Source organism: Hirundo rustica, chromosome 1 (assembly GCF_015227805.2).
Source record: "Hirundo rustica isolate bHirRus1 chromosome 1, bHirRus1.pri.v3, whole genome shotgun sequence".
Classification (NCBI taxonomy): Eukaryota; Metazoa; Chordata; class Aves; order Passeriformes; family Hirundinidae; genus Hirundo; species Hirundo rustica.
The window spans coordinates 27,934,206-27,954,508 of NC_053450.1; the positions used below are offsets into that span (position 1 = coordinate 27,934,206).

At 38.1% G+C, this 20,303-nt stretch overlaps 1 protein-coding gene across 5 annotated transcripts in view; it reads right to left on the reverse strand.

The window, feature by feature from the left end:
- RALYL (RALY RNA binding protein like) overlaps positions 1 to 19,102 on the reverse strand; it is a 391,070-nt gene extending 371,968 nt beyond the window's left edge. For 4 of the 5 annotated variants that reach the window (XM_040083786.2, XM_058422915.1, XM_058422916.1 and 1 more), the window contains exons 1-2: positions 18,972 to 19,030; positions 17,910 to 17,996 (exon numbers count right to left, since the gene is read on the reverse strand). The gene's annotated coding sequence lies outside the window, so the exon portion shown is untranslated. Of the gene's footprint in view, positions 1 to 17,909; positions 17,997 to 18,971 lie in introns of all 5 variants that reach the window. The other variant, XM_040083776.2, reaches the window with a different exon arrangement.
- Positions 19,103 to 20,303: the final 1,201 nt, after the last annotated feature.

Genomic DNA, 20,303 nt, shown 5'->3' on the forward strand with positions numbered 1-20,303 from the left:
TGTTAGTAGCTATGTAGAGGGACACATAAAACTGACAGAAGGAGATTTGCATGTGAAACTGAAATCTTAAATAAAGAAAAAAAAGGAGAGCAGAAGGGAATTTTAGAGAAGGTCTAGGCATCAACTGTTTCTATTGGAAATACTCATCCTGCCACTAGATACTATGCTCCTTTCACTGCCCAGTACCTTTGCAGTTTCTGCAAGAGTCTTTTCTATCTCACAATGTTCTACATGTTTGCAGGAGGGAAGACTCTTCAATGTGTTCAATAAGATGTGACTATACTCTCATCTGCAGTCAAAGGTTGAAGTCCATGAGTACAATTAACTAGATTTTTTTCATTTAACTCAAAGGAGGTTAGAAGGTTGACTATATTGCACATATGTAGAAGAAATAACTCATAATAAATGGGCAATTTACATCAACAGGAATTTTTTTTCATATTCTCAGTTTTCTCTGAAGGAAATATGACAACCCTTATCTACACCCTTCAATGTTAGTTGTTTTTTGGTGGTTTTTTTTTTGTTTGTTTGGTTTGGTTTTGGGTTTTTTTTGTTTGTTTGTTTGTTTGTGGTTTTTTGTTTGGTTTTTAAATTTTCACTTAAAAAAAAAAATGAAAGTAGGTAATGCTAATACTTATTTCCAAAGTGCAATCAGTATCCCATTCTCTAATGGTCATGGGAAAGATACTCATAGAAAAAGTGTGGGAAGAGAGATAGAGATAGTACTAAAGGCAATCTTGCCCCCCATACATTGCAGCTGTGCTAATTATCAAAGAGTGGGAACAGCTGTGCCATCGCAGTTATGGGTGTGATAAAAGGGTGAATTAGGTGGTAGAGGAGTCAGATTGAATTTGCTGGTTGTGCTGTGAGGAGGAAGGGACAGGAGAGTGTACAAGGGACAGACAGGGTTAGGTGGCAGTGCTATGGACAGGAAGGCATGAGCTGGAAATGTAGAAGAAGGAGCGAAAGAGCCAGAGCTGTGTGGAGCTACTTGTGGGACTGCAACATAGAAAAGGTATGAAAGACTTTTAGATAACAAAGTACTGATGCTTGAGGTCCCCTGAAGTTTTTAAGAAAGGACCCTTGCGTGCTGTGGCCATCTTGATGATGATAGGCAATTCCCCAGCATGTGAATTAGTTAATGTATGTTCAGTAAGAAATACAGGTGTTGCTGGACCAGTCTCCTATTTTCTAACAAATGCTCCTCATTCCAGTTCAAGGCAACAGGATATTCTTTCTTTATGCTGCAACTTCCCACTGAAGAAACTGTGTCCACAGCCCAAAAGATTGATCATCTGAAAGGAGTTTAGGGAACACTTGTTTAAACAGAAGATTTTACAGAGGACTGCACAGGAAAGAGAAGTTTCAGTCTTTGAGACCACACTAGCCCAGCACTGAGTTTGATGTAATTAAGCACACCCAGAGGCTTCTGAAAGTCATATAAACTCTTTGGGATACTGGCGACATTGAAGCTGGAGGAGGCAGAGGGGTTGCACATGTTGACATTGTTGATGTGTACTCAAAAAAACCCCAAACCTCCTTTAAAAAAAAAAAGAGGCCGAGGAAAAGACTTTGGGGGAAAAATGTTGCCTAAATAGAGCCTAGAACTTGAATGACAAAGTCCTCTCCCATTTTCTGCTTTTTGTTGTGTACATAGAGACTTCTCATCATTAATCTTTCTAAATAAATATGGAGATAAAAATCTTTAAACGTTCCATTACAATTATTATCTAAAATTAAAAAAGATCCAATGTATCCCCAAATATTGGGGTTTTTTTTTGTTTTGTTTTGGGGTTTTTTTGTAATTTTTTGAAAATTACTGGTTTTGATTAGGACCCTTTTTATCACACTGGATGTAGAATATCGCCACAATCCATAATACTCTAATTTATAAGCAGTTTTAGCAGTAAGAGGTGGAAAATGCCTCCTTCTGTTGGGATTTGGCAAAGCACAAGTAGGCAAATTAATAAAAATGTAGATGATGGCAAGATTCCTCTAAGTGTTTATAGAAAAAAAAGTTTACAGACTTATGGCTTAATTTATGTTGCAAAAAATTGGTTTTCTTAACTAAATGTGAAAAAATTTTGGCTATATTTGTCATATATTTATGGATGCCATAAAATGACAATTTTAGATGTCCTTCTCTAGCAGCCAGTTGAATTGAGACTCTCAAAATATATTGCTAGCTAGTTAAGTTTCACTTTAGTAATTGGTTGGGAATCTGACTACAGAAAACATCACTACTGATTTTCAAGAAATCATACTTTATCTTATCTGGTACTATAGCATTTTTCAATATAATACTGCAGAATACAGTAAGAAGGGTATTTTCCACCAAGATGAAACACTTGCATTTCAACTCCATGGTAATTTTTTGTCCACAAAATATCAATTTTTCAGAGGCAAACAAGTGAATTGTAGGACTTGACTGAATTTATTTATGTGATTATATAAAGTATAAATTTATGATTAGAGATCTTGAAAAGATGTGCGTTTTGGAAGTCAGCAGGTCCTTACCTGCACAGCCATGGGGGGATCATAACCAAAGCCAAAAGCCATATCACCCCACACCACAGACCTTGCAAGCTTTTGTGTCTGCTAGGTTGAAACTGAATATGCAAATGTAACTGTGTACTTAAGCCACGCTAGCCCAAGCAATATTTTTCCATTAATTTATATCAACTAACATTTGGTTTCACTGAAAGAAAAATATTTTTTTTACTCTGGCTTGTGAAAACAACTATATTAATTTTTAATAATTCAGTTGTGGTCTAATGTGAGACTTGCAAAAAAAAAAAACAACAAACTTTCTCTGTCTTAGGCAGAAATGTCTATCTTATTTGACACCATATATTATAAAAGATATGGTTATGTTATATATAGGATTTCATACATATATATATAAATGTAGTATATGAAGTAATGACTTCATCAGCTTCTTATAGATGCTCTCTAACTCTTGGAATGTAACTACTTCCATGAAAGTCAGCTAATTTAAAAATCGAAATTAGCTACACGTTTTTTAAATTTTTGCCTACAAAATGGAGTTTCCTGAAGACTTCATGACAACAAGTTAACTCTTTGTTAACTTGGCTTTGATGTCTTGTTCTACTCTACCTGCTCTGAAACATACTCTTATTATTCTATTAATAATGAACTTTTTTCCCTTTTTTTTTTTTTTTCTCCTTCTTTTTAGGTTGAGATTTGTTAAAAGATTTTGAAGATAGATACATTAAAAAACCCTCCAAGATAAAGGACCTCCTGGGGCCTTACAAAAAGAATACAAGAACAATGATATCATACCTCAAGTATAAGAAAAGTCTTGTATACTGCATTATGAGAGTGAAACAAAAAATATTAATAGAAAGAATATTTTAAAAGGCATAAGGATCTTTTCACTGATTATATTTTCAATATACTGCTGGTGATAGGATCTGACTGAATGAGTTCATGGGGTAATGCACGCAAACACTTCAGATGATTTCATATTGAAAAGAATTTAAATATTTACATTGTGTGTATTGTTAAGAAAAAAAAATGGTATTAATGAATGCATACTCTACTGCAGAATCTTGAACACTAATAGTGGGTTGAAATCTGCATATAAATCATGTAGCTTTGAGGTTGGCGCTCATCCTTTATGGCTTTAATAAGCTGTTAATCTCACTTCCATTGCTGGTGTCCTCTGCACTTTGGCTACACAAACCAATAAGGTTTTCCTTTCCTATGATTACTTAAATGATAAGCATTTGTAAGGTTTTAAATGTCTTGGATGAAATTTGCCTATCTTACTTAGTCCTTATAGAAAAGTTACTGTTCTAAGTGAAATATGTGATCGTATATGGGAAGCTGAATGTCACAAAAACCAGAGGACTTCCTTCCAGAGCTTCTGCTGGCATACAGATAAGACCAAGCTTTAGTGGTGTATTTTGTTCATTAGAGAATGCTTCTAATTTAAAATCTTATCCTGATACATCCTCATGCATTGGTGCAAATACAAAATATTGTTCAAATTTATAGCTTCAATAAGAAGTTACAAGGCAATTCTCTAAAAGCAATTTTCATAAATAGTTGTGTTTTTATGCTGCCATTATTGCATATTTCATAATGAAACTTCAAATATATTTGTCTAGACATGCAATATCCTTCAATAGAGTAAATATAGACTGTACACATACACATTCTAAAAACACTATATTGGAAAAAGATAAGCAAGTTAGCAAAGTCAAAGAATGCAAAGTTAGGAAATGTCAGAATATAGGAACTTATTAACTCCTATCATTTGAAATCATTTCAGGAGTTTGGTATGAGCTGTGATATTGATCTAATAATGTATTCCTACTTTACCTTCTTGCAAGTATATTGCAATTTTTTATTTTCATTTTAAAAAAGTGCTCCTGCTTTAAGCATATTTTCTACAGTATATATTAAGGTTTTGCTTTTCTGCAGAATATAAAGTTGCTGTTAGTTGATATGATCATTAATTGGTATGACAATAAGATCTCTCCTTATATCTGTCTAATTGCATAAGGCATCAATTCCTGTATCAACTTATTGACATTGATAAACTATAAAATAAACTATAAACAGTTCAGTCTAATTTATTCTTGCATTATTATTCTAGTATTCTATGTATACTGCTGCCAACTAGCTTCTTCTAGAAATAACCTTTTCTTATTCTTTACTACCAGCAGAAACAGAATGAGCGATTTTGCTTTTGAACCACTATATCAGCTGTTTTTCAATTTTAGTGTACTAGAAAAACTACATACCAACTCATTTCATAGGAAAAACAGCACTGAACATTTAATATTAAATCCAGTTTTTCTAATGTCATCAAAATGCCTGATTCAACAGGTACCTGCTCTGTTGCACTAATACATTGTTCCACATTTAAGAAACAAAGCCTACTGCATCCTTACTGTATTGAAAGAAGAAAGAAGGGTGATCATGCTTCCAATGAATTCAATAACAAAGTTGTTATAGGCTTAGTTAAAAGACCAGGAGTATCCATGGATATAGCTACACACGAGCACCTTCCACATATCATGGTAAGTGCTGTATGACTCAAAATACATGGGAAAAAAGGAAAGACACTTTCAAGAGAAAATATTGTGCACAATATCTCATCTTTAAGAAATTATGTCCTCAGATAAAAAAAAAAAACAAAACTCTCCTGTTACAACCCAAGTGGACTAATATTCAAAGTGTTGCACAACTGCCAGTGAGAGCAATACCTGACTCCCAGTTTATCTAAGTTGCTACACGTAGAAAGCTACACCTTATATGTTCAAAGAGTACCTGCTATGCCTTGTCCTTAGTATATTTATTTAAAGTATCTTTTGTATGTGAAATATCTTCTTGATGATGATGGCAACCTTCATTCAGCCTTGTTTTAAATGCAATTCTTTTTTCCAGGCCAGAGATTGCTGACATATAAATTAACTGCCATATATACATAGATGACTGTCTAAGCCATCATGTGCAGTAATTTGCATTCCACACCCAGTAAAACTGTCACAAAGGTGCTGTACTCAGGCCTTTAACTCTGTGTTTACTAGAGATGGACAAAAATCTCTTGATTTTCAAAATTTTCACGATTTTCTCAGTTTTCAGAAGCTGACAGAACTGTTTGTTGTTCCATGTGAGCAGCAGCTGAGAGGCAAGTGTCATAATTTGGAAATCTTTCTTTGAATTTCAGTGGTGAAGTCCAATGTTAGGAGAATAAAGCAATTTATTTCAAAATATACATACTACCTGAAGCAACCAATACCAATAGATACATTTTGTATCACTTTCCAGAGGTCACAAAATAGTTAATTTGAAAGAAACAGTTTATAAACATATGTAAGTAGCATTACCCTTTCAGACCAGGATCAAAGCTTTTGAAGTTTTCATTAGGAAGTTTCCAGAATTAAAGATGCCAACTCTACTACTGTACTTCTATAAAGATACTTTATTGATGCACTGAAAGGCTGTAAAATATAATAGTAAAGAGCTGGTCATAAAAGAAATTGATGATTATGGATTATACAGTAGTTATATTTTGCAGGGAAATGTTAATTGCAATAAGAAATTATTTTGTTGCACACTGAAGAAGACAACCCTTGCAAAGCAAACTACAATGTAAAAATATCTAATATTTGTGGCAGAGATGACAGAATGGTAGGACTGAGAATAGGCAAAAGATTTGTCAGTAAGAAAGACATCAGTTCACCTGTGTTTTGCAAAACATTTCCTTAAGATCTATTTGCACATCTCCTTCATGTTGCTTGTGTGGGCAGTCTCACAGAGCTCAGCAGCACCAGTGTTTTCAGAATATCTACTCAAAGGAGCAAGAAAGTCAGGTTTCTCCCTTTGGCAAATGACTCCAACTTCTGAAGCATGAGATACACTTCATCGCATTTCAACAGCAGTCAAGGACAAGTCTCAAACTGCATAATCTCTCTTGTACTGTCAGTGAAGTTACCTAAAGTTAAGGCAGGCTTCCCTTAAATGACCTGAAATAACACTTAAGGCTGAAAAGCATGGCCTGAAGCTCCAAGAGGTGTGCAGATTGCCTGCACCAGTGCTACCTGCCTTTAAACAAGTAAGCTGCACTTCACACTACAATTTTCTGAAGGCCCAGGAAAGTCTTCTGTAAACCATCTCACTTTAAAAAATTCCAGGAAACAAAAGTGCTGAAAGCAGTTCCCTGGCTCTAGCAGGGAGATGGACATGGTCTCTGCCAAGCATGTCCTGGTGCACGGAGGAACTCCTGTTTGTCCTGTGTGACAGTCACAGCTCTCAGTACAGCTCTCTGGGGGATCTGGTTATCTCACCAAGTTGTTCCAGAGGGCTCTCACTTTTCACAGAATCTGCCCTGAGACCAGAAATACCAAGTTCAGAGGCTCTGACTACACCATTGACATGAGAAACTTGCTGTTCTACTGTGTGACTCAAATAAATTGAGCACAAATAATCAAATTTTAAACACATAAAAACAATACATCAGGAAGACTTTGACAGCAACAAAATTTAACATTCCCTGTCAAGTAATGATACAATAGTCAGTTGAATCAATTTGTTGTGCATCTTTTAAGAAAAATTAAAATTAAGTTCTCCTAAATGATAATAAAATCGAACATATCCTTAAATATTAAATCCCTGAAAGAAGTAATTGTTTTCTTGCAGACTTATGTAATTTTTATTTAATCATTTATTAGATAGTATGTTTGCATTTGACCTATAGTATTTTTTTTTTTCTAAAATTCTTTTTAGGATATAAAATTTATTTCAGCGTTTTGGACTTGATTTTTCTGCTCTGGACTCATTCCACCAGCATCTGTAATAAATACTATTCCATCCAGAATATTTTGAAATCCAACAGCTTTCTCCACTCAGTTTCTGGAACTGATTATGGTATCTAAAAAACACTTGAGAATTATTAGTATTTTCTATTTAAAGAATTAAATCTTCAAATTTACAACTGGTTGTTGTTTTGTATTGACTCAATAGCTAACCTTTGCCTTTTTTATATCAGGCAGACTGGTATAGGGGAGCAAGCCACAGGACCAATTTAAGCACTAGATTTAGGAAATACTTTCTTAGGAAGACCAGTTACTGAACCTACTCTTTGTATTAACACTCCCAAGGCCACCTTGTGAGATGTAAGAGATTCCTGTGGGAACAGCTGAGAGGAAGCAAGTTCCTGTGAGGATTGAAAAGAGGGCTTAACCAAAGTGTCCTTTTAGTCCTCCACATTCACAGTTGCCTACCTTCCATCTGGGAAGAAAGACACAACACTGGGAGCAAGCCAAGAGCCAGGCCAGCACTGAGTCGTGGGGTCCCTGTGCCTTTTCTGACAGTCACGCTGCACAGGAAAATCTCACATAGCATTCTTCAGTCTGGTGCGAGCATTTGAACTACAAAGCTGAATAATATACCTCAGAATTCAAACCAAATGAAAGAATGGGAATAGTTTTTAATTTATACTCTTTATAAGAGGATAAGGAGTTAGAAGGACCCCTGGAAGTAAAGCTTTGAAGGAAGAGGAGGTAAAAAAATCAGTAAATAAAGACCAGTAGAAAGTCTGGGTTTGGATCCCGATGAATAAAACTGAAACACAGTCATGTGCAAACTGATTTAAAGGGTTCATCTTGGGTATAAAAGCAACAAGAAATCTAAGCCTTGTCTTGCTTCTGAACTATGAAACCATTTCATTCTTTCATAGTCAAAGATGTAAGATTACTAGCAAGAAAATAATCTACTTCAAGAACCACTTACATGAATTGTGTCATGTTATATTTTGTGAGAAGATGAGTATATTTTCTTGTTTGCAGCACTTTAATTGTTGTGGTTCCATTCTTTAATTAAAAAAAAAAAAAAGAAAGAAAAAAGAAATTACTGAAGTATCTGTAGTGGTGATGAAAGCTAAAGTAGAGAGGGAGAGAGGCCTAAGCTAGAGGGCAAGGTAAAGAAGAATGGGGTATGAAAACGTCCCCATTGTCTGGAGCCTTAGCTGAATCACCGGGGATTTTTTCTCCATTTTTATTTCTGCCCCTCCTCCTCTTTCTACTCCTCTCCCCTCTTCTATCCCTCTCCTATTGCTCCCTTTTTATTCATCCTTCTGAGCTGTGCTGATGGCAGGAGAAAGGTTCAGAGCAGGAGGGAAGGTCTAACAAGTCCAAAATTAAAAAAAGAAAAAAAGAAAGAAAAAAAAAAAATTCCAGAAATTCAAATAAATACACACAACATTTGAAAATATGCTTTCCTCTGTCAATGCAGATCAGTGGTCTCTATAGCTGGGTTGACTTTGATCATAAAAGATCTTAAGAGTGTAAAGCAGCCAGCCCTATTCTGATTATGATGAGTATTTACAACATTCATTAATATTTGTGACCAAGTACCATAAATTTCTGAACCCATTTTTAAATTTCTGAGATTAAATGTCACACTATATATGAGGTTAACTCATACATCAAATTAAAAATAAATAAATGTGGCATCCCTGAAATAGTTTATTTCCTTAAACTGAACTGCAATTATTTTTCTTGTAAGCTTGCCTTTCACAAGCCTGTCTCCAAATGTGTGATCCTCAGTCAAGGTGCCTAGACTACCTACTCACCCAGAGCAGCATGCAGAGAGAGACCAGAGACACTGAATTTGTGTGTGCCTCATGTGCCCTACTCTCACCGAGAAATTCAGCTGAGCCCATCTGTGTTCTGACAATCTATGGTCATGAGACCTTTACATTCCCGTGACAACACTGTGCTTCTAACTCTGAGCAGAGATGCAGGAGTGAAAAAGGAAATGTTATGGTGCATAAATGAAAGCAGGAAAAGAGACGAAAACTTCATGAAGTCAGCAAAGGGTTTTATCCTTGTAAATCTGTTTTATGTGAACACTGCTCAGACAATGCATTTTTGAGGGACAGTACAAAAACCTATGTTTGAAATATAAATAGAATGTGAAGAACAAAGACCAAGAGGTGGTGAAGTGTGTAACGTGACACAGTAGCTGCAACCAACAGTTTATAGTCCCCAGAGAATATTACTGTGCTTATTTGAAGCAGTTATTTCAAAGTGCTGAGAACTCCAACTTTTTAACTTCCCTTCTCAATTCTGACAAGTCCTTAAGATTTCTGAGTCTGTATAAACCATTATATTAGAGCTGTTAGAGCTTACAGCTGCAGCTTACTTTATCATCATGGTAGTAATACTTCGGTATTTGGGCAATTAACTCTCACTTAGACTGAATTTTGTGCTTACTCCTATAATACCAAATGGTTCATTTCTAATTTGGATTCAGCTTTTGTTTGGTTTCATACTATGCTGTCAATGAAAAACATGGCCTGTGTGAGCAGTTAATGATGTCTGCACAGGCACTCAGCTAGTGCCAGACCAAGAATAAGACATAAATCCATGGTGAAAACATGTACATTATTTTCACATATTTCAGTACCTGTAGAAAATCTTACAGAAAGCCCAAACATCTATTAAATGAAATAGCACAATTCATAATTTGTGGAAGGAGAGGATGATATCACAACATATCTGATAGTGTGTAGTGTCACGAATCGGCTGTTGCTTGGTGTCCCAATGACTTGGGACAGATCTGAAGCAAGGCATTAAAGTAAACTTTATTGAAGAGCTGATTTTACAGATATTAAGAGTCTTATAAAATTCCAGTCTTCTCTTAAAAAATTACCTGAGACAGGGAAAACTGAAATCTATCTGGTATTCAAAAGTACAGGTATTACTGGAGCATTTAAAAACAAACACGTACATTAAGATAGCAGCAGCATGCTACCAATAGCAAAATATTTCCCCTACATTGCCTGGATGACCTCAGCTCACAAACTAAAAAGCTTTTTATAGTTTCAAAATCCAACTTTAGAGACATCTAGAACTTTCAAATTCAGATCTTCTGCTGTTGATGTTCTAATGATTTTTTTTTTAACTGCAGCTATATACAAATATATCATACAATGATTCATATATACAGTACAGTTAGCTGATTCCATTGGCACCCACGTAATTCTTCTGTTTCAATAATTTTCAACAATTTTCAAATTATGTCCGTGATCACACCAAACAGCTTAAGTCCCTGGGTTTTAGAATATGACTCTTTGAGGAGAACTCATTGAAGGAACAACTGTTGTTGTTATAAAAAGACAGAAAACTGGGTGAAGTGGTATGAAAAAAGATGTGAAATCTTGGCCCCATCAGACATCTCTAGGAATTTTGTCATGACCTGGAATTGATTAAAAATATTTAGAAACACATTTGTATTCCAGTGAAAAGAATTGCTGGAGAGGTTGAAAATAAATTCAAGTAAAAACTTAAGGCCATGAAGATTCTAGTGGCAAAAAATTATTTTTTAACCAAATATTTCAGTGCAAAATTAGGATTTGAAGAAGTGGAGGGTTAGGGAGTGTGCAATTCATCTCCTTTAGCTTCATCCATCAAAAAGCTACGAATCAATTTTAAATGGGCCATCTAGGTTCTCTCTCATCGGTGCAAAGAGAGAGGTGTTTTAGGAAGGCTGTTCATCTCAGCTGCCCATAGATGCCTCTGTTGGGGTGTAATCTGTAATTCTCTGCAGGAAGAGAATATTTATCTCTGTTGACTACAAAGCCTTGAGCAACTGTGTTAGACTTCAATGACTAACTTTTAGATGGCTAAAATGATGACTAGCTTCATTCTAAACCCCCATTTTTTAAACAGCAAGGTTAAGTGAGATGAATAGATCCTTTTGTGTGAACCACTTTATCAAAAATCTACAGGAAAAAAAAATGTTTTGACATGAAATTTTGACCAGCATATGTATCACTGATTTTAATAGCACCAAGACCTAATTCTGCACCTTTTTATTTCTACAACACCTACTGGAGCAGGGCACATGCTGACAAATGGTAATCCAGTATGCTTTTCTCATAAAATAATAAACAATAGAAATAGCAACAATGTCCTGATAAACTACCCCCGTAAAGCAGAAGTGGCATAAATGCAGTTTCTCTTTTCATTATTCATAATGTACAATAATTGTCTACAACCTAAAAATGCCCAAGTAGAAGATGGTAACCTGTCCAGAACGACTCTTGTAACTGTGTCATTTAAAGAACTCCCATTTAACGGAAAGTTCCATAGGCAGGAGGAAAACTTAATTGCATCCTTCTGCAGTTTGGGAAAAAGAAAACAAAGTGGATGTGAATTTATGCAGTAGAGAGCACATTAGAAAACCGACCTACTGTGCAATACCTCAAGTGTTGGGTTTTATCCTGTGAAATCCGTGGCAAATACAAGATGAGAAACGGATAGCACTGATTTTGTGTGTGTGTGTGTGTCCTACTTAGAAAACAGTAAGTTGCATTAATCCCTTTTAAATGTACCCAAAGAGAAAGTTTTGTTTTAATTATACCTTCAGGGGGCCTGTTTCATAGACCCTGCATGACAGTTCACACAGCACATTTTTAAATCTTATATTATTTCTATCCTAATATTTATGGTGTGAAGGATCATTTGATAAAATATTGTAACTAGTTAGAATGACTTTTCTTTTATAAACAGTAACTTGCATTGTGGAACAAGCTCAGAAGCATGTTGCTGCAAATACTAAAAGCACAGTGTTTCATCGTAAAAAGTCAGTGAGTTATTACTGTAACTCCCTGTACCCACAAGAAGAGCTATTAGCATGCAGTAAGCCTGGAGTGCAGGCCTGGTGTGCAAAAATTCACAAGTGTATTTTTGTTACTTTCATTTGTATTGTTCTAAAAAAGAACATGTCTAGGATAGTGCAAACATTTTACTGCTTTCACACTCCATTATAACACAAACCAGAAAGGAAAATTAGCGTTGTCAACACCATGCAAATATAATTCTTTGAGCCAGAAACTCCAGTTCTTCAGTCAGTCTAAAAATACTACACGCAAGGTATGCCTGTGCTGTGCCTCCTACAAATCGTAAAGTTACCTTGATTTAACAAGATGTGTCGTATCTCTGACAATAGGTCCTGTTCACCTTCTACACAACTCTGAGCAGAAACGGAGAACTTTTTACTGAATGAAATGTACTGATGTGATGCTTTCCTAAAGAACAAATTTAGCCTCGTTTCAGTCAAAGACTCTCATTAATGCTTGATTTGTATCAGATATCCCCTTTTTCTTGATCCTGAACACCACAAAGCACACAACTGACTCAAGGGAGGAGCTTGAAGAAGGCAACGAAAGTGACTGAACAGACTGAAATAAAGGCTGTTGATATGAGGCACATTGGGAAGACAGGAACCTGACTTTCACCAGGTTATTCAGTAATCACTGAGGTCCAAGAGTTAACATTGTATCCTTTATGGTCTCTTGTTCTTTAATTAATAATGGCTTGTACTGGATTTTATAAATTACTGCCTGTCCAAAGGACTGCAAGTTGTTTTCAGAGGACCATAAAATTAACCATAGAAAGCATGATCTGTTTCCAGAGTTCCACATTGACTTGATTGCTCAGAGACTGCACATCAGTAGAGGCAATAATCTCTGACATCAGGAGAAGGCCACCTGGGAAGGACCACTGGTGTAAACCAAGTTTAATTAGACCTTTGGGTGTTTTAGGAGAAAGACTTGCGTGTGTGCAAAGGAAAATAGAGAGTCTGGGGAGTGTCACTGATATCCCACCATGTTCATACTCACTGTTGGTCATCACTCATAACAAATCCACCTCTGCTTCTTCAAACCTAAACCAGTCAAGTCAGAATAGAAATTCTTCTGCTTACTACCATAACGATGAAGGAATCTCATCAGAGAACAAACATAACTCTGTTCCTGAAGCGGAAATGCAACTGCATAATGGTTGAGCCCCAGCATCCTGGCAGGCCAGCCAGGATGGAAGGAGCCAGGAGACACACAGCAATGGACAAGAGAGGCAACTTATTAACTCTGTAGCTTCCATCAAGGTCTGTATAAATCCCAAACCAAGAAAGTTATACTCTTAGTTATTAAACAAAAGTATTGGTTAAGCCCCAAAGGATAATCAAAGTAAGATTTTTGTTAATTGTCTATCACATAAAAACATCTTTAAAAATCTCTCTCTATGATTCTATTCATCTGCACATCCATATTTTTATTCCAGAATACCACAATGACAAAAATATGCTAATTTTATTCACACTAATCAACCTGAAATTTACTTAGTAAATTGAAGGTCTCCTTGATTATTTTTTAACTTGTTGGCAGATGATTCATTGAGATGAAAAATCATACTTCATTGTGCAAACATAAACTTTCTCAGAAAATACTGCAAAAGCTGCAGTATAAATGCTTTTGAAAGATTAAGTACATTATAGAGATTAGTGTCATTTTGAAATAGAAAAAAAATAGGGAGAAAAAAGGTACAAATCATTCTAATGTGGGTATGTGCAAAACAATAATCTTCAAGCCATTTTACTCCTGTATTTTTTAAAAGATCATAAAATAAGATTGGTATCTTCACAAAGGTCAAAATGTTGCATTTTAATCTTCATACCACTTAAAAGCAGCATTTGGTTTTCTTCTGTCAGTCTGGGTGTGAGTTTAAGGAATCTACAAACTGGATAATTACGTAGTGTCACAGATTACATAATCTTTCATCGAGAAATACTCAAATTTAGCCTTCTGTTCAGATATTCTGTAAGTATTTAAAAGGTACACGATTTGGCTTCAGAATTTGACAGAACACCACATCCTCTAAGACCAAGGGAAGTTAAAATGTTCATCTGAGGGCAGACCTATTAGTTTTTTTAATCCTACACTTTAAACACTATTAAGCTTTTTATCTTTTTGTCTCTTTATATTTTAAAACCCAAAATGTAGGGAAGAAAGAAAATAGGAAAAATTACACTATAGAAGAGAAACAAGCTGCCATAGAACGATGCTTTAGAAGACTAGAAAGCTAAGATACAAGCAACCTGCAAAGACTCATTTAAAAAGGTAAAAATTTCAGAGAACACTGAGGCCGACTTTCACATTTATTCCTGATAAATAAAAGACAGTCTCTCATACAGCATCACCTCAAACCTGTTCACATTCCTTTCCCTAGTATGAATACAAAATACTAACACAATATGTAGGAAACTCTCGAGAGTTTAAAAACCAGAGTGTGGCAGAAGAAATTCCCAGAGTTCTTTCCTGTTGCACTCTAACCAAAGAAATTCAGGTTGGTTAGGCAGAGCAAAGGGAAGGTCCACATGGCTCAAACCCCATTTCACCAGAAGGCATGTCCACATGTGTGACTTCAGGTGGAAGTATTTGGGTGAATGTGAGAGCCAGAAAGCAGACTGCCATATTTTCAGCTGAAAGCAGAACAGACCAGTTTGGGCAGAAAAAGATTCGAATGCAGCTTCACTGTTTCTGCTGCAGCATAATTTTGGGCAGAGCTAGTCTCAATATCCTCTCCCAATGCCAGGCACACTTTTGGGAACCCCTCCCAGTTAAACCAAGAAATTGTGAGGGAAAAGGAGTTTCAATTGCTCTCTAAAATATATACTATTCTCTGAAGAGCAAAGACAGGAAGAAGAAGCCTTACTGTTTAAGGTCATCAGTGGCACAAAAAATAAAGGAAAATAAAATGTCTGAAAATAAATTCAGGAGAGAAATGGTGTTTCTAAAACCATGAGAAGTGAGGCTCTTCCCCACCGTCAAGAGGTGCAGTGAGAGAGATACCCCAGCTAAATTTAAACCAGAGCTTTTTGACTCTGAACAAAATAAGAAGACCAGCCTAGTATCACAGCAGACATCATTACTCCACAGACCACTCTAGTTCTATATCCCATGTTGAAAAATGTAAGAAGATACCCTTCTTTTGCCAGTTCAGGCCACTACAGCAACTAAAACCTTGTATTCATGAGTCAGCACACTGAACACTAGTTTTTCATTTCTGTTCACCCATTCTTTTTCATTTGCAAGCAAACACTGATAATAATAGTTATGGAGGAAAAAATAAAAACTGCTTTCCAAAGACCTCGGTTTACAACCCTTTATAAAGGTATCTTAAATTCCTATGCTGTCCTGAATACCAAAACAGATGTAAAGAAAAATAGAAGACGTCATTTCAGTCTGGACACTCATCACTTTCAGGAGCTAGGGCAGTATGACTGTATCTCATACTATATAAGGAATATAACGATATCATCACTTGTAGAAACAAAGATGAAATTTGTAGGCAAAATTTTTATTCATCTCAAAGGTACAAAACTTTGACACTAGCTATGGCTTTCTAAAACACGCTTTCAACATTAGTCATAGCATAACTATAGAAGCAACAAGCTGAAACCAATTCTACCAGCTTAAATCCTACTCTGCCTACATATCCTCTTTCAAAATTGGCTCCTTTATTCCTATTTTAAGGTCCCAAGGCTGTTTGATATATATGAACTCCTATGACCTCATACTGCTGCAAGTGAAATGTATGTATATTAATTACCATACTACTCAGATAACAGGTGTTTTGTGGATGAAATCTGGGTGCTAAATAGAAAGTTTTAGGAATGCACTTTCTCAGACTTCAAGATAAGACTAGGTGAGCAGGATTAGCTCTTCAGTCAGCAACTATCTCAAAATTACTCACACAACACAGCTGCAATATTAAAAGAAAGGACAAAAGGATCATTCTGGAAACTGCTAGCCTAGTTACTTGATTTCAGTGCTTTAGCAGTATCAAAATATTTTGCTTACTGGGAGTTGCACATAATTAAAAGAAAAGCATTTAAACATAAGGAGGGATGGAAATAAATAGAGGGGTGGAGTATAAAGTTTCAATCTCTCTTGTTTTTTAATGGCTTTCAAATTAAATCATGAAAAAATAAGCAGGCTGAGTCTTCTTCAAATGCCGAGTAATGACCCAACAGATCGTAACTATTTTAGAAAAGTCATCATAATCTATCATGCAAATATCTCAGCTGGTTTTTATACACATGAATTATCGACCCTGTTACACTGCCAAAAGTATTTTAACATGTCAGAGCAGAAGTCATGCATAAATATGTGGGAAATATTTTTATTGCAGTTAAACTGGAAAAATCCAGTGTAAATACATAATAGTTACATTTCTACAAGGATAAAGAAAATTATTTATTTATTTTTCAACACAACTATTTGCATTATATTTACATTCCTTACACTTTCTACTTCAAAGGAAGATGTTACATTGCAAGAATTTAAACATAAGCATTAGAAGCCTCAAATTTCTGAATGCATTTGTAATTCTATGGATTATATTTCCTGGCATGACAGTGACAAAAGAAATATATTCCATGTAACTTGCTTGGTTTCCACATCTGAATATATGGCATATCTCTACAGTCACTTATAGATCCTTTAATGTTCTTTATATAAAATACAGTAAGCAATCCCATCACAATAAAGTAAACCACAGAGAACACTGAAGAACATTCAGAACTGGAACTTTAGCAAAATATGACACCATATTTCTTTCTGGAGAAAAATAAACAAACAACAAAAAAACCCCACCAACCTGTGAAAAAAACCCAAACCAACCCACCCTGTCATCTGGAAAAATCTTTACAAATCGTGTTTTACAGAACCAATATCCTGTCTGTACATAAGGGGCCAGCCTCTGTTAAGCATTTAAGCGCTCTCAGTGAAAAGTAACAGTTTCTCCTCCAATCCTGAACTGTCAGTAACCATCACGGAAAGTAACAGTTTTCCATTCCCTGTCAGCCAGTGGCACTACTAATCATCAAAACAAAACTAAACACCTTTAAGCAAATATCAGCTTCTGATTAATCTCCATCCCAATGAATTAGAGTCATAAGAGGCAACCTGCTGCCTTGTTTACGCCTTTTTAATATGAGGAGCAGAAGTTGGATATAAGGGTTTTCTGCCCTTAGGGCTACAAAATATGCCTCATGTGGCAGTGAGCCAGCTCTCTGAGGGAGCCTCCTTTGCTGTTTCACAGCGATTTTCTAATGGAAAAATTTAAACAGACACACACAATCACACAAGTCACCACAATACAGGGCCACAGCTATTGTTTTTGTCTAAAGTCCTGTGAGCATCTGTACTCGTAATGAGGATCTCACGGTTCCATCCAGTTTCAGTTTGGGCTTACTTTTGGTTGTTTTGTTTGTTTGCGTTTTTTCTAAACAAAAGGAGGAGAGGAGAGGTGTCTGGATTTTTTTATTTTTTTCCCCAGCTGCCTTCCCCTCTACACAGCACAGCACATAAAACACCTCTCTTCAGCTTTAACCGACCTAGGATCAATCAGTACAACATTTTGCACACATACAAGCAATCACAAGGCAGAGATATTTAGTCCAGTCCTCCTGTGTATTGCACAGACCCCTTTAGAAAGGAGTGGAAGGAGATTTCTTTGGGGAAAAAAAAAAAAAATCTCACAATGTAATTTACACAGTGTGGAAACGCCTACAAGGAGATGAAGTACCTGCACTGGGGAGATGTTCAGTTGTTCACTTCATCTTCCGTTGACAAGGAAACCAAACCGCACTTCATTCTCCAGGAAAACCTTCCACTGCCATCATTTGAAAATGTATTTATTTGTATATATGTATATATCTATCATCATCATCATCATCATGATAACAATAACCATCATAAAACACTGCTGGCAAAAGAATAAAAAGTGAAGGTGCAAAATGTGCAAAAGTAAGGATCATCTCTTTGGCTTTCTGTTTTGCTTTGTTATCTTTAGGGAGGAAAAAAAGTATTTAAAAATGATGACTGCAACATGCTGCAAGAAAAGTTTCACATTATAAACAGGCATCAAAAACTGAAGAAGAGGAAAAACAAAAAACCCTGCTGGTAGCACTGTAAAAAAAAAAAAAAAAAAAAAAAAAAAAAAAAAGAAAAGAAAAAAATGAAAAAAAAGAGAAACAGTAACAAAAATAATAAAATTAACATCTTGCCCTGTGGCTTCCCACCGGTATTGCAAGATTACAAACTGTGTAAATGCTGCTGTAAAATGCATTTGCAATTCCCATCTCTTTATGGAAAAAAAAAAAAAAAAAAAAAAAAAAAAAGCCCTTAAAAAACACCCAAAAAAAAAAAATAAAACAACACCAGAAAAAATCCTCGGTAAAAAGAGTTAGAAACATGCCTTTTCTCTAATCCTTTAAAAAATAAGCATCATATTTCACATCGCTTTTCCGTGCCACAACAAAACCAGTTGCATATATAGATATATAGCTACTAAATGTATATCAGTTGTTGCTGGACTGGCAAGTCTGTGTTATTATTATCGTTTTTCATTCCCAGTGACTCCCGGCCCCAGCAGCACCTTTTGCTCACAGTTTAGTAACCATCGCATGCTAGGAAAAAAACTTGTCATCAGCAAAAGATCAAATCCATTTAAACAATAATCAAAGAGGAAGAAAAAAAAAAAAAAGAAAAAAAAAGAAAACAAAAAAAAAACCAAAAGGAATAAAAAAAAAAAAAAAAAACAGGACAAAAAAAAGGAGGACAAGAATGTCAGCGGAAAGGTACTCACCGAGCGGGAGTAAAAGGGAGGAATAAAAATGAGAGTTACTATAAAATACAGTATGGCGGTGGAAGAAGGAATGAGGCGCTTTTTTTTTCTCTCCTCTCTAGTCTCTGCCTCCGGCAACCGCCACGTGATCCGGAGCCGGGCGGACTCGCAGCCGGGAGGGCGCAGCGGCGGCGCCGGGCGCGGACCCAGCCCGAGCCCAGCCCGCTCCGCTCCGCGCCCGCCGCAGCCGCCCGGCTTCGCCGCCGCCCAGCGCTCCGCTCCGCGCCGCGGCGGCCGCCGCTGCCCTCGGCAGGTGCCGCTCGCCCCCGCGCTCAGACACGCTCCTCTCCGCTCCGCTCCGCTCCGCTCCCTCACTGCCGCCGAGCGCGGGCACGCAGCCGGCCGCGCGGGCGGGGTGCGGAGGCGGGCGCGTCCTGCGCGGCAGCGCAACTCGCTCGCCGGCGCTGCGCGAAGTTATCGCCTGACACCGCCCGCCCGCCTGTTGCCCTCCGGCCGCGGCGCCCCGGCCCCGCCGCTGCGGCTCCGCTCGGCCCCGGGAGCGGGGCCGGCGGCGGGCGGAGCGGAGCGCCGGGGTTTGCCCGGGTGAGGGGTGAGGTGCCCCCGGCGGCGGCCCCGGTGCAGCGCCGTGCTCCGAGGCGTGTGCGCCCGGGTTACCTCTCCCGCCGATCCGGCGGGGGATGGGGGACTGCTGGCGGGGGTACAGCGTGTGCGCGCACGGCAGGGGTAGCCCGGCTCTCCGTTTGCGCGGGATGCCAGCCCTGGTTCCTCCGTGTGTGCGGGGGTGCCCCTCCCGCAGCTTCAGCTCAGCGTGGGTGCGCGAAGTACCCCGGCAGGCAGACGAGGCACGCAGGGGCATCCCCTGTTGTCTCGCCAGCTCCAGGACACCGCTGCTGCCGGTGCAGCGGCGGGGGGGGCGGGGGGGGTCCCCAGTGCCACTCCTGCTCCGGTGTGCGCGCAGCCTGGGGCGCGTCCGTGCCGGGCGCCAGGGTTGCAGTCACTATGCGCCCAGTCATGATTGAGCAGCGCTGCTCCGGCGTCCTCCGGAGAGCGGTTCACATGGGCAGTGGGGGAGAGGACAGGTACCACGGGTCCCATCAGATACTGCTTCTGCTTCTGGCCTCTGCCCAGCTACGCGGCTTCCCCCTCCTCCCGCCCTTCCAGCGGCAGCGCTGATGCTTTCCATCACAAAGTTACTGGCCGAGGTGGGAATTCAGTGTGTTCGGAGGAGGCCATTCGCCGCTGGGTCCGCTCCCGAGAGCAGCCCGCAGGCGCAGGCAGGGTGGCGCAGGGCAGTGGGCTCCGGCCGGGGGACCCCGGGTGTGCAGTCTCCCG